We start from the raw sequence: 13,677 nt of genomic DNA on the forward strand, positions 1-13,677 counted from the left end.
TTCTGAGATAATTAGCCTAGTTAATTATTTATGTCAGTCCCACACAACAGGACAGAAGGAGAGAGCTGGCGTTTGTCAATGAAACTGGAAAAGCTGATTAAACTTGTCTCTTTTGTTGTTATCGTTCTCTTTTTGTCCCGATTAATTTGCGAGCTGCTATGTGAAACAACAAAGTCAGGAAATGGTCAGCGTATATTTGTACAGAAAAAAAGAGCTTTGCCCATTCTTGCAGCACCAAGCACAGTCCACTAATGAAAAATTGCCGTGTGCAACCAGACGATGTAATTTTGCTTTAATTTCTTTCCTCTTTATTTTTTTTATTTTTTTTTTTTAAGGAGTAACTTTCCTCCTGTGTGATTTTGAGTTCTATTTCATCCTTACTGGTGCTTGAAGCACCGCCTCTGGCGGTCAGTAAGGATTTATAGAACCGTAGTTACATACGTAACTTTCCTTTTTCCTTCGTACTCTTGTGGATTTTTGTCACCATGTCATGTCATTGTTTCAGCTACTCCTCCAACTGAAACAGTTATTTAGGTTGTTTGTTCCTACCCTTCAATATTCCTAACTGCGTCCAATAAAGCATCGACCCCACAGGTGGTAGAAGTAAAATACGGCTCAAATGAGCATTTCCACATTAGAGAAGACATCAATCTCAAGTCTTTAGTTGAAAAAGCCAGAGTCCGTAAACAGACGATTTTTTTTACTCTATACATAGAGCTGCTAAGAGCTGCGCTGTCAACCATGGGCCTGTCAATGACACAACAACACTTTGATAAAAACACTTTAGTCATTTTTATGGTTAGGTTTAGGCAATAACTTTATGTTTATATAATTGTTTTTATGTTTATATGATTGTTTATGGGGTTAGAAAACAATCATAGTTGAAGCTAAAATACATTGTTTTTAAAGCATGACAGTCATGGTCACAACGGTAGTGTTGTGTCGTTCGCAAACGATCCGTTCGAAGGAAAATATGGAAAAGACAACAGAAACAATAAAACACGATAACAGAAAGTAAGAGCAAAAGTCTCAACATGTGTTAAAAGCCAAAGAATAAAAATGTGTCTTAAGATGAGTTTTAAAAGTGGACAATAAAGGGGCACTTCTGATATGTAACGGCAAATCGTTCCATAGTTTGGGAGCTCTGTCTCCTCTAAGCTTTAGTTTAGACCTCGGTACCTCCAGGAGCAGCTGATCAGCTGACCTGAGGCAACGAGCGGGAGAATATGGGTGAAGCAGCTCAGAGAGGTAAGATGGGGCAAGGCCATGTAAACTTTTAAAAACAAATAAAAGAATCTTAAAATGAACCCTAAAATGCAACACACTAATGATTCCGTTCATCTAAAGGAGCTGCTGTGCCCATCTCTAGGTCACACTCACCTTAGTTATATGTAAACACAACGTGTTACGATGTGTGACGTTTTCATTTTCAGGGTTAGTTTTTGATAATAACCTCCCTTGGGTTGGGTTACAGAACAGTCATGGTTGAGGCTTAAAAACATGTTTTACATATACAGTTACCTTCATAACCACTAGAGGCTGAGTAGTCTTTGAATGTAATTACTGGCCGTATTTGCTTGCATGAATAAAAGTTAAATGGGCACGTTTGGGCACCCTCCATTTCACAAATACTGAGGGTGCTGTGCTCCTGGTAGGACTCAATGATTTAACAGCTGTTTAATACCATTTCCCTTTTATATGCCTCATCAGTTTCATAGAAGTGGTCTTCAGAGAGTTTCCTCAACTCCATGGGTTGGTTTCAGTTCTACCCTGTTGTGTGAATTTTGGAAACTTACATATGCAGGAAAGTGTGTGTGTTTATGTTTTATGAAAATATGTTCCATTTATTCAACGAGAAAAATGTGAACATCTCAAGGATTTTTAAGGTTAACAGGGTGAATCTGCATTACTAAGCATTTTCATACTTTGGAGACAGTTTTTAGTTTTAACATAAAAGAAATTCTTAAGACATGTTTTTATGTTGCCATCAAGGGTTATTGACTTGATTTGACAGAGTCAGACAGATTGTAGAAAGTGGTCATCTAATTCCTTTTCATTTTGATTTATAAGTGTACAGAAAGCAAGTGTCTGGATACTTTCTGAAGTAAATCTATACAAAAATACATCTAATAATTCTAAAAGAATCTAATTCCATCGCTTAATGCTGTACAAATATCACGCTCCTTTGTGTATCCTACTTTTTTAAACACCATTTTATAAGAAACTCACTCACCTGCGTGAAAACAGTTTTTTTTTTCTTTTGCCAATGGTAATATTTAGTTATACTTGAGTTTCAGAATGCACTTTTATGAGGCCGTTAAAGATCCCATGGCATGGTAAAGTAGCGGCGCTTTAAATGGGCTTGCGGAGGCTTCAGGATGTTATACCCGTAGGCGTTCTCAAAATTAACCCGGAAAACGCAGATTTGGCCTCTTAGAAGAAAGCAGCATTTCAGCGCTTTCTCCAGTGCCCTGTTTTCCTAATGAGAAGCATGGAGGAGCGTGAGGGGTGTGTCATGGCTGAATGGGGGCGTGTCTGATTCATCTGTTTTGGCTACAGGCATGTTAGCTGCTAGTAGAAAAAAAAATAGAAATGGCAGGTGAGCAAACCATCGTACCGTTCGCCTTCGACCCGGAATCGGACCCTGAAGCCGAGGCTCAGGCAGTTCAGCAACAAACTGCAGATCAGCAGCGCCTTCAGCAAAACGTCTCAGTTTTCCAAATCTAACCAGTTTAACAGAGTGTTGGTTTTGTAGCGCAGTGTAGGTTTCATGGATAAATACCTCCACAGCTAATGTTGGCTGGCACCCATAAAGTAGCTAGCGGCTAGCAACTAATTATGACTTACTTGATCGGTGTGGGTAGCTGATGGACCGGCAAGGCTTGGCACTGATCTAGGCTTCAACTTCAGGTGTAGGGCAAAACCTGCCCTGTACTGTCCCAAGTTGTGAAAGCATTCCTCTGTGAAATGTTTCGCGCACACATTGATGCTCTTTGGAACATGCATGGGCACCTGTCCCGCGTAAATGAAATTAAGCCATTCCGTTTTCAAAGGGTCAGAGGATGGAAGCGCAAACAGACTTTTCTCTTCATCTTCACATCCTGGCACAGTACATTTCGCATGGTAAAGTCGTTTGGAAGCCATTGCTATATCTTCTGTCTTCAGTCGTAACTGGCGAGTCTTCTTCTTCTTTGGCGAGTCTAGGTCTACTCCACATGAGTTGGGCGGGTAAGGTAATACAGGTAGTTTACCAGCAGTGGGTGGAGACAGAGGGCGTGGCGGAGAGAGGGCGTGGGGAATTTTGATTAACTCATCCTGGCATGACGTCAAACCAGGGGCCGTGAATCACTGCGCCACTTGGACGCGCTCTTTTCAAAACATGGAGGAAATGCTGTACTGCTTAGTGAACACATTTCGCCATTTCTACCCACTGGGGTGACTTAAGGAGGCTAGAGGAACTCATTTTAAGGCTAAAAAACCTCTGAGAGTGAAATTTTCATGCCATGGGAACTTTAAAAGTAATGATGCTTCTTGTAAGAAACACAGATTTTGTATGGGTTAGATAGCATTGATCCATTCACTCACTCAATCTCTTGTGCAGTCGGAACAAGGTTAATATGAGGAACCGAGTATATAAGTTTAAAATCATCCAGTAACTTATATTTACTGTCATCTTGTCAGTGTTTTTTACTTCTTTTTGTAAGATTGGCCTGTTTGCCAGCTCATAAAGAGGTATGAGGCCACATAATAAAGGACTCATAAAGACCTGAGGCAGCTCCTACACATGCGGACAGGTACAATCGTATGTTGCATAAGGTCTTAATGGGTTAATTGGGGGTAGACTTCAGCAGGAGTGGCAGAAAGTCCAGTGGGTTCTTTTACCCAAGGGTAATTATCAACTTTCTTCAAAAAATGATTACATTCGTAAAAATAATTTTCAATTTGGATGTGCAAACTGCTCGTGGTGAATGTCTCAGTTAGCATACACATACTGAAAGTAGAAGAACACAGAGAAAAGTTATTTTGAAAGAATACAAATTAACCTTAACCTTCAGTCTTTTTCAGGAGGTAATGAGCATGAATAATGGTGAATGAATGATAAGCAAAGACTTAAATTGAAAATGGCATCAAATAGGAAGACGCCTCACACTCATTCGCACACATGTTCAGCCTTATAAATGAACATTTACCCTCTCTTATTTGTGAAGTTATTTGCAATTATGGACTTATAAACACAGGAAAACATGTCAATCAAGAACTGCTGTTACCTCGCATTCCTGTTTTATCTTAAGCATTATTTTATCTCAGGATACATTTCTCTCACAGTCCCTCTCACAGTACCAGTTTAACTGGCTAATTGGCAATGCTATCAGAAAATTACACAAAATCCCTATTAAATAACTTGATATTAATCGCATCTATTTATCAGTTAATTTATTTTCATTTAGCTGAACATTTCCTCAAGGTCATTTCATGTCAACAATACAGAAATATCAACTTTAACCATATTTTGTTCATTTAAATTTCCTGGACTGCAGTAGACTGTTATTTGTGCCTGATACCAAATTAACATAATGTTGAATTAGCCATAAATAGGACCTACAAACATGAAACAAACATGTCATCTAAGCCTTGTAATTGCAAACACAAGTAGTTCCTACCACAAGCTACTTTGTCTTCCATTGTGTACCAATTAGATTCAATTTCCGGATATGAATTGACACAGACAGAAAAAATCAAAACATTGATTTTGTGTTCCTAATATAATGAACTGGTTGTCCTGCATGTGACTGTCAAATTGAGCCCAAATGATGATGCTTTTATTTACCAAGCAATGTATTAATACGTACACACACACACACACACACATGTACGCGCGCACACACACAAAGTCTGTTAAATCCTGAAAAAAAGATTACTCATTAGCCCCTTTCACACTGCCGAATAACCCGCGTTTAATCCGCGAATTTAGCGTGTCCGCTGTTGCGTTCACACTGCCGACCCGGGCTGCCGCGTCAACTCAACTCGCCTTTCGACCCGCGTTGGACCCTAGTCTTTTTGCCGAGCCGAGTTTAGTGTGAACGCAATCGACGCAGGTCGGACGTGGGCGTGGCGTGACGTGAGGAGTTTAAAAGACAGAATGGACAGCTGATTCAGAACAACAGCGACAGGTGAGGACAAGTTTTACTCTGTTTTAGCCTACATCAAGTTGGAGACATTTTTTAATATGGCCAACTGGGGAGACAAGGAGGTCCGCGAGCTCCTCAGCCTCCGAGCAGAGGACGTTATTTACCGCCACATTTCGGGGACTATGGTGCTCTTGTATTCTCCGCATATGTTCTTCGGCGGCATCCCACGTTGTAACCATCCACACCCCGTAAAATAACATCTCCATGAACTGCATATACGATTGCAAAAACGAGTCCTCAAGGTGTATTTAACCCTACCTCCGACGCATGGCTTGTGCCTACGTCATTGTACACGCCCAGCATTTTATGTGTTTCGTGTGACGCTCTGCCACTAGGCAACGTCCCCTGAACTCGGCTTCAGGCGACACGGGTCACCAACACGCCAAGCGTTCACATTGCTCGACGCGGGTCGAAGGTGCAATTTGGACCCGCTAAGGTAGCGGGTCGCAGTGTGAAAGGGGCTATTGTCAGCCGTGTTGTTCTTTAATGAACACTTGTGTCAGAACAAACTTTCCCAGAAAAAATGTGGGACCACGAAAAAGGGAGATTAAACATCCTAAAAATAAAGAAATAACTGTGATTAACACACATTTGAGGTTGGCAAAAGAGCAAGGGGAATATCTAATTAAGAATCCTCCTGAGGAAGTTGAGAAAGACTGCCAAAGCATGCTAAAATAAAGGCTAAAAGAGAGTCTTTGCCTCAGCTTCAAACGAAGCAAGTAATAAAACACTTTAATAAAGCACTTAGAGAGCACCTTTGCACCCACGTGGCACAACATTGTATTCATCACACTTGTGTCAGAGGCAATTTATAACATATCGAATTCATTAAAAGTTACAACAAACTGAAGATTTTTTTTGGGAGATTAGAATGACTAGTTTAAGCAGAATAAGTGCTCTTGTGGCAATAAGATGCCCTCTGCTGGGTATCCTTTCATCGCATTTCATGGCAAACAAAGTAAAACGTAAAGATGACTTCCAACTGTTGGCCAATATTTACAGTCTACATAAGAAGACCTAGCTCATCAGTGCAGAATAGGGTGGAGGTATGTGTGTTGTACAATCAGGGAAAGCGGAAGCTTGCTAGATTCAGCAAAAACAAGTGCTTTGTGTTTTTCAGTAATGTCGCACTGAGCTGTTCTCTCTGGTCATGATTATCAGTTCTTCGATGTCCTCACTTCAAATGGCCAACATGGAATGAAAGTGCTGCTTGTTCTGTAAAAAGCTCTCTTTTACCAACAAGATATGACACAGGAAAAACATGTTCTAAAAAAGGTGGAAACCAAGTCTAACGATGCGGTCGCACTGTTAAAATTAAAGTTACTCTCACCACTAGCTTGACTATAATTTCATCTGAGGGGACAGACATCGCAATAAGTAACCTAACTGTAAAGACATATATTTTGAGACACATGCTACATTAAATCAAGTGACAGCATGTAATAGTTCCATTAGTATATGTTAAGTTCAATAAGTGTGGGGGCTCGTTGTTCACTTATCATCTCATGGTAAAACTTGCCAAAATTAATTAGAGAGCTTTGGTACTCCTTGTAGAAAAGACGTTTCATCCATATCTAATTTCTTTTTCTAATGCCTAATAAGATTGGAGCATTAAATCTACTCTCGGTCTACAGGTGCTGCATGAAAGCACAGCAAGGAGGACCACTTACAGTTCAGTGGACCAGAAGCCACAGAACTCAGGTTACAAAACATAATCGCTTATGAAAATCTGCTGAACAAGTTGTCCTTAAGAAGAAGCTCTGCTGCAACCGTTATTAATGGTCCTGGTAGACATCTAAAATGGTTGAAAATAAAAAGTTAAGAATAAGATTTCAAACTCTTCAGCTGATGAAAAACAAAGGAGCACTTGCAGTTCCATGCTTATAGGATTATTACGTATCTGCCCATCTGAGGGTCCGAGATGGGGCAATCCTGCTTACAAGGCTAGATGGAAAGAAATGGAGAAAAAACATGTCGGGGGCTGTTCCTATCCAAGCGAGTTTGGGTGATATGAGATTGATTAAAACTTTAATGGAAAAGGGAAACAAATTGATTTACTCAGCTTTGAAAATATGGCTTGATTTAATGGCTAAAAATCATTCATCTGAAGACATAAAGTTGCTTGGATAAAGTGCTCCCCTGACTTTGATTTCTTTCCAAACAAATTGGGCACAAATGACCCAAACTGGTCCGACAACGGTCTCTTTTTTTTTTTTTTTTTTTTAAATCAGGAGCATTGTGTGATTCAGAGACATTGAGAAGACAACATGGGTTAGATAACAGTGATTTGTTTGGGTTTCTTCAGATACGTTATCATATGAATAGTTTTAAGTCAGCAAGTAAAAGCAATTTTGGAAAATAATTCACAAAGTGCAGATGCTGGGCTTAAAGTAATTTCAAGATTTTATAAAGAACAACAGGAAAATAAATCCAGAAGTCATACATATATCAAACAGACGTGGGAAAAGGAAACAAACAACCAAAAATCTGGTCAGAATTTTGCACATTTCAGTAGAAGATATCATGTGGGTATGATATTGTTGCTGATATTTGATGATATTTTTAGGATGGAAAAAAATATCCTTCTCATCAAGACTGCAAGAATACAAATCTGAGGAAATATGGGAGATGGGAGAATATGTTTTTTTTTTTTTTTTATGTATATGTGTAAAACACCCCAAGCTCTGTTCTGCTAAAAGTTAAATATTGTTATTGGATAAACACGGTTAACTGCAAATAAATGAACATGTTCTCACTGTTTTGTTATGAAATTGTTAATGTATACTCCACTGAGATACAGTTTGTTCATGCAACTACAGTATTAATTAAAAGAAAGCTATTTGAATGATGCTGTTCCACTCGCTTAAGGTCAAGTTTATTTACTCTCAATTCCAGCTCCTGCACTATAACCATGTATCAAAATAAGTTGTAAAGGTGCTGGGGTGGAACACTTAGTAGGGAGATTTAGTTTCTCATTTTCATTATTCCAATCAGGTTTTTGTTTCAAGTCTTTTGCTGATGAAGATTAATTTGCACAGCGTGGTGCTCCATCAACCTCAGTGACACAAAGGGCAAAGATATAGACTAATTAAATACACCAGTGCAATTGATATTTCCCATGGATCAATGCAAGTGTGGGATCTGTTAATTAAATCTGTGATAATGTTTACCCATCATAAACATTTGAGTGCGGCAAGATAGGGAGATAATCTTTGCAGCCTGACAAATTAATTTCAGGGTTAACTGCAAATGCCTCCATTGAGTGAGATTTTTTTTCTTCATTGTTTATATTGAAAGTGCTCAAAAGAAATCTCCCTGTCTTCTTTATTGCGTTGACATACTGTAACACAAAAGCACAAATTAAAAGATAACAGTTTCACATAAGGTGTGGTTTATATCATTCGAACGGATGCAAAGATAGTAGTCACCATAGCAACTGAGCAATCTGAATCCCCGCATTAATGGAAATAAATCCCTCTCAGTCCCCAATGCAGCAGGGAGGATTTTGAGTTCTCCCTCTTCTCTTGTTTCTTGTGTAGTATACAATGGCGTGGCAAAGGTTATCACATAGTGGATTAAGAAGGCGTGTCAGAACCTCCAAACTACACTCCACTCACATATTGATCCACATATGAGGAAGAAAAAAAAAAGGGAAAAATCAACTCGGCACACTTAGCAGTGTAACCGCAGGCAGCAGCCTCCTGCTTGCTCTCTGTTCCCTGCAGCTGTGCTGATTGCTCGTCTCAATCATCCCTTCACTTCTTCCCAATCACCACTACCTCCCCCTTAACACACACATAAACACATGCTACACTTAATTCCAAACACCCTCAATATCTCCCTATCTTAGCCCTCACTCATTCTTCCGGTTCTGTCTCTCATACCTCAGCAACGATCTCTCATAATTTGACGGCATCTTGTTCCTCGTGTGAGAGCCATCAAAGTCTGCCGCCCTAACCCTGTCTGAAAGGGCTGCGACTTCATGGTAGGAAAAAATTAATTCTGCAGGGAAGAAAGTCCATTAATTAGGCAATGCCTCTGGCTATTTCACCAAGACCCTTCAGAAACAGTGGGGCCACTCGGATAGGCATAAAGGATGCGGCAGCACACCAGGTTCTTAATGGACCCAGCGGCTCCTGGCAAAGCGCTGCAGGGTAATTCTCACTTTCTATTTCAAGGCCTTATGACAGCACAACATGCACTCACAAAGTGACAAAAGTTATTTACTGGAAAAGTGTCTTATCAAGCTTAGCTGCCATATCATACTGTGTAAAGCTTGATTCTTCAATATCATATCATGTAAAGCTTGACAAAAAGAGGAGCTTTAACATCCTGCTAAAGTGCAGCATGCAACAAACCACCAGAGACAAGCGGCAAAATGTCACAGAATAGATCGAAGGTCAAACAAAAATTTGAACATATTAACAAGGCATTGCTAATGGGCAACGCACTAATAGAATTGTAATATACCATGCACAAATGCCATTAAGAGACACTGATGTTCACAAATGTGACAAAGGGAATTCTACAGAAGTACAGAGGAGCTACGTTGCTGCGTTGCCCCTAATTGGAGGTAACTGCATAAACACTGGTGTGATGATGGGTCGGGGAAAACGAGTTTTGCAATATCTAATCACTCACTAAATCAGGCATGAGAACATTAGCTGCTTGTGTTGTCCACCACTGAGGGACATTTCGGAGCAAGCAAGACACCATTTCAAACGAAACAGCAGCATGGTTCGATGAGTTTGAAATGCTGATTCAACTGTAGGTCTCCCCTGAGCATGGGCCAGACTGGCCTATGATTGCAATGACAGGAGAGCCTCAGTGACAGCACACCATCCGTGAAATTAAATCAACAGCTCCCCTATTGTAATTACATTTGGTGAAATGGGAAAGCAAAGTGTGGGTGTAAAACAATTAACATGTAATTGTTATACTGACCAGGTTGGCGGTGATCTAGATACCCTAAGGAGTCAATGAACTCCATCTCCCCACCTCGTCTCTTACATTTGTCTTTAAATAAATGGCAGGTGAAGTACCAGTGTGTCATAGAGCCATAGCGCTGTCTGTGTCTATGTGTATGTCTTCACCCTTATGCAAGATTTAAGTACACTTTTATGACCCTGTTTAGATGAGAAATGTACTACACACGATCCTACATACAGCAACAATTATGCAGTTTCAAATAAAACTTTAGTAAAACTTTAATGTTGGTTAAAACTGTTGAAAAAAAGCTCTGAATAGGATATATATTTCAATGCATTCTGTTCAGATAAATAAGCACTTCATGGTGCAATTAAATGTGATAATTGTTTTTAAATAAATACATGAACACACAAGTTTTCTTCTTTTATGTATTTGCTACTAGAAGTTGTTGTATTTAGTTGCAATTCAATCTTTTTTTGTAAGGATTGAACTGATTTTAAAACAGCAATAACATAGCTGTACAGTCAAGATATTGAAGTCACTTCTGCTATTTGATTGAAATAAAAGGCAAAAGAGAGAGCAGTATCACACAGAGCATCTGCAAAGTGGAACAATCAAGTCTCATTAGCAACCAAAAAATGATATTACTAATTCACCCATCCATTTACTACACCCACTTCATCCAATTCAGGTCCAGAGGAGGGCTGGAGCTTTTCCCAGCTGTCATTGGGCGAGAGATGGAGTACACCCTGGACGAGTCACCAGTCCATCCACGGCCGACACCCTGAACCCTGTATCTCTCTCCTGCCCATGTTATTTTTTCCCACTGCACCTTAAAGTTTTGACCGCTCGTCATTTTCTGGATTCAGATTTAGATATACTTTATTAATCCCCAAGGGGAAATTCTTTTTCTACAGTGCTCCTTTGGAGATATGAAAAGTAACAAGGATAGAAATGCACTCATTGTAACAATGCAGATATACAACTATACAGTAAATGCTATCAAATAACACGAAAAATGTAACTAAGCTGTAAAATAGTAAATTAGAACGTAAATATACACTGTAATGTACAGCTGTGTGTGTGTGCGTGTGTGTGTGTGTGTTAATCCCCAGGCCGTTAAAGGTAACCGTCAGAGGGTGGAGTTTTAAAGCTTGATAGTCACAGGATGAAATGATTTCCTGTGGTGTTCAGTGGTGCATCGTGGGGGAATGAGTCTGCTGCTGAACGAGCTCCTGTGACTGACCAACTCAGTGTGAAGGAGAAATCGAAGCCTATATTACTTTTGTTTTCCTCATAAACATGACTAACTTTGCTCTGGATAGCAGCTTTGGCTAAAATCTTAAAGCTTCAGATGTGTCAAAGAAGCTCAACTTTTCTATGTCAAAGAAAGATAAAGGCTACAAGTGTTTCTTCAAACCTCAGATGAGAGCAATGTCTGAGACAAGAATTCGAATGTAGTGCGATAACACGACAATCATTGAGGGGTGTGGATAATGCGTGATACAAAAAGTGCATCATTTACATTTTATAAGCATTTTATCAACAATGTGGAGTGCTTAGGTGTAAAATGCAATAAAATTTCAATAAATATTTATTTTCTGCCATATCTCCATGTGAGGGCCAATGAATTTTGTTTACTGAATTAATTTAAGCACTATGAATAAAAATAACATACTTTTAAAACCCTTCATCTTCACATCTCAAATCATACTTGGTACAAACGATCCACATAAATAAACAAATCCTCAAACATGTGTGTTTTTTTTTATCAGTGTGACAGCTGTAGATAATTTGCATGATCTTGCTTTGAATATCACCCTTGTCCACACGGCAGCCATAAGGGAGGAGAGCTGCATTTTATAATACCTATCCTGCTGTCCTCATCAGTACGCCTGTTGTGTTGCTGATAAAGGTGTGAGCGACGAGGAAGGGCTGAGGATGCTGCGCTTCAGTGCGGTCACAGCATCCTCTGCGCTCAGAGTGACGACTTTGATGTCACGTCGACACAAACCAGAAACAGCAAGAGCTACTGGAGGGTCTACAGATGCGCCACACGCTTCATGCATCTCTATACTCATCTGAAAGGCAGGCCAGCAGAGGAAAAATAGAAGAACTGATTATTGTGTGTCGTATTTTTTTATTTTTTTTGGAATGATAATCAAGAGTTAAGGTGGGAAAACTTTCAGGAAAGCTTCTGTACAGCACAACAAATTCCTCTTGACCTCCGCACGGGTTCCAAACAAGCCAACTGCAAACTGTAAAAGCATCCCCTGCTGTTTTGTGAACTCCTGGTTTTCAGCGCTTCATATACCGCATATAGGGCAATATCATTGTTTTTTTTTTCGAAGCAGTGGTTACAAGCAAAATCTGACGAAGTACTGTGGAAGCAGCACATTGTACTTTATATAAGACTAGAATTTAAAAAAAGAAAACAACTTTGTGCTCTACTGAACAAAATCTGAAGCCAGTGACTGGGACCATAAACCAAATAGGAAAAAATGTACTAGAGCCACGGATAAAGAGAGATGGAGGGCCATCTTCAAATAGACGTCCGTACAGATGGAATTCCTCATCTCTTGCTCACCAATATGCTGCAAGTTTTCAGACCAAAGGCTAAATCGATCTTTTATATAGTCTATGAACCAAACCTACAGATAATGTCACAGATTGGCTTGGTATCAAATTATACAAAAACATACGTTTCTAGCAATTCATCTAAACAGGATTTTTTAAAACTTGTTTTTTTTTCCTAACCTTGAATGCTTCTGTACCAACACTCACTGGACTGGCTTCTCAGGTGAAACCAGCCAAAACGATACAACTGAAGCTATGCTGAGAAACCTACTGTATGCTCAACACAATTTTTTCTGCACAAAAGACTGGGGTGTAGGTAGAAATACTGCATGCACATCAAACATAGAGCTAGTATGACAAAGAGATTGCTCAAGGCCACACTGGAGCTAGGAAATGATGGGAAGAGGGGGCAGAGGCAGTGAGTGGGTTGAAAACGCATGCTATCATGGCCAAAAAAAGCATGTCAATGTAGTCTCGTCTGCCTTTGCTACTACATAACAGCACGCACTGACGAACATCTGACGAACCAAACAGAGGGAGACCTTATGTACTGCATGGTCTGATTGGGCTCAGCAAGGCAAGAGGACAGATGCTCGGGAGGTGAGAAATTAAATCATTGTCCTGCTCTCTGCTTGCAGGGTTGTTGTTATTATTTTGTCAATGCAGATTCTTGACCACTGCCAACTCTCCATGAGATGTCCAGAATTAGAAAAAAGACTCGGCATCACCAATGGCAGAATGGGAGGAGGGATTTTTTTTTCTAACTCTAAAGCTGCAGTTTCTACCCCTTGTCCTTAAATGGCAGCATGACAGTGGAATATTTCCTGAATGGTGAGTCATATTTGTATTCATACTAAACAAATGGTGTCTTGGAAGACAGTTTAGTTTATTTTAGCTTTCTTCAGCATATAACATTCAAATGACATGGCTGGGATTTTCTCATTTTCTATGATTGGAAAGATCAGCAAAATCAGCTTCACAC

The 13,677-nt window shown here is 39.7% G+C and overlaps 1 protein-coding gene across 3 annotated transcripts in view; it reads right to left on the bottom strand.

Annotated features, from left to right (window-relative positions):
- Nucleotides 1–13,677, bottom strand: part of arhgef10la (Rho guanine nucleotide exchange factor (GEF) 10-like a) — a 125,781-nt gene that overhangs the window by 47,194 nt on the left and 64,910 nt on the right. The gene's annotated exons all lie outside the window — the stretch shown is intronic.

This window comes from Odontesthes bonariensis, chromosome 3, assembly GCF_027942865.1.
Source record: "Odontesthes bonariensis isolate fOdoBon6 chromosome 3, fOdoBon6.hap1, whole genome shotgun sequence".
Taxonomy (NCBI): domain Eukaryota; kingdom Metazoa; phylum Chordata; class Actinopteri; order Atheriniformes; family Atherinopsidae; genus Odontesthes; species Odontesthes bonariensis.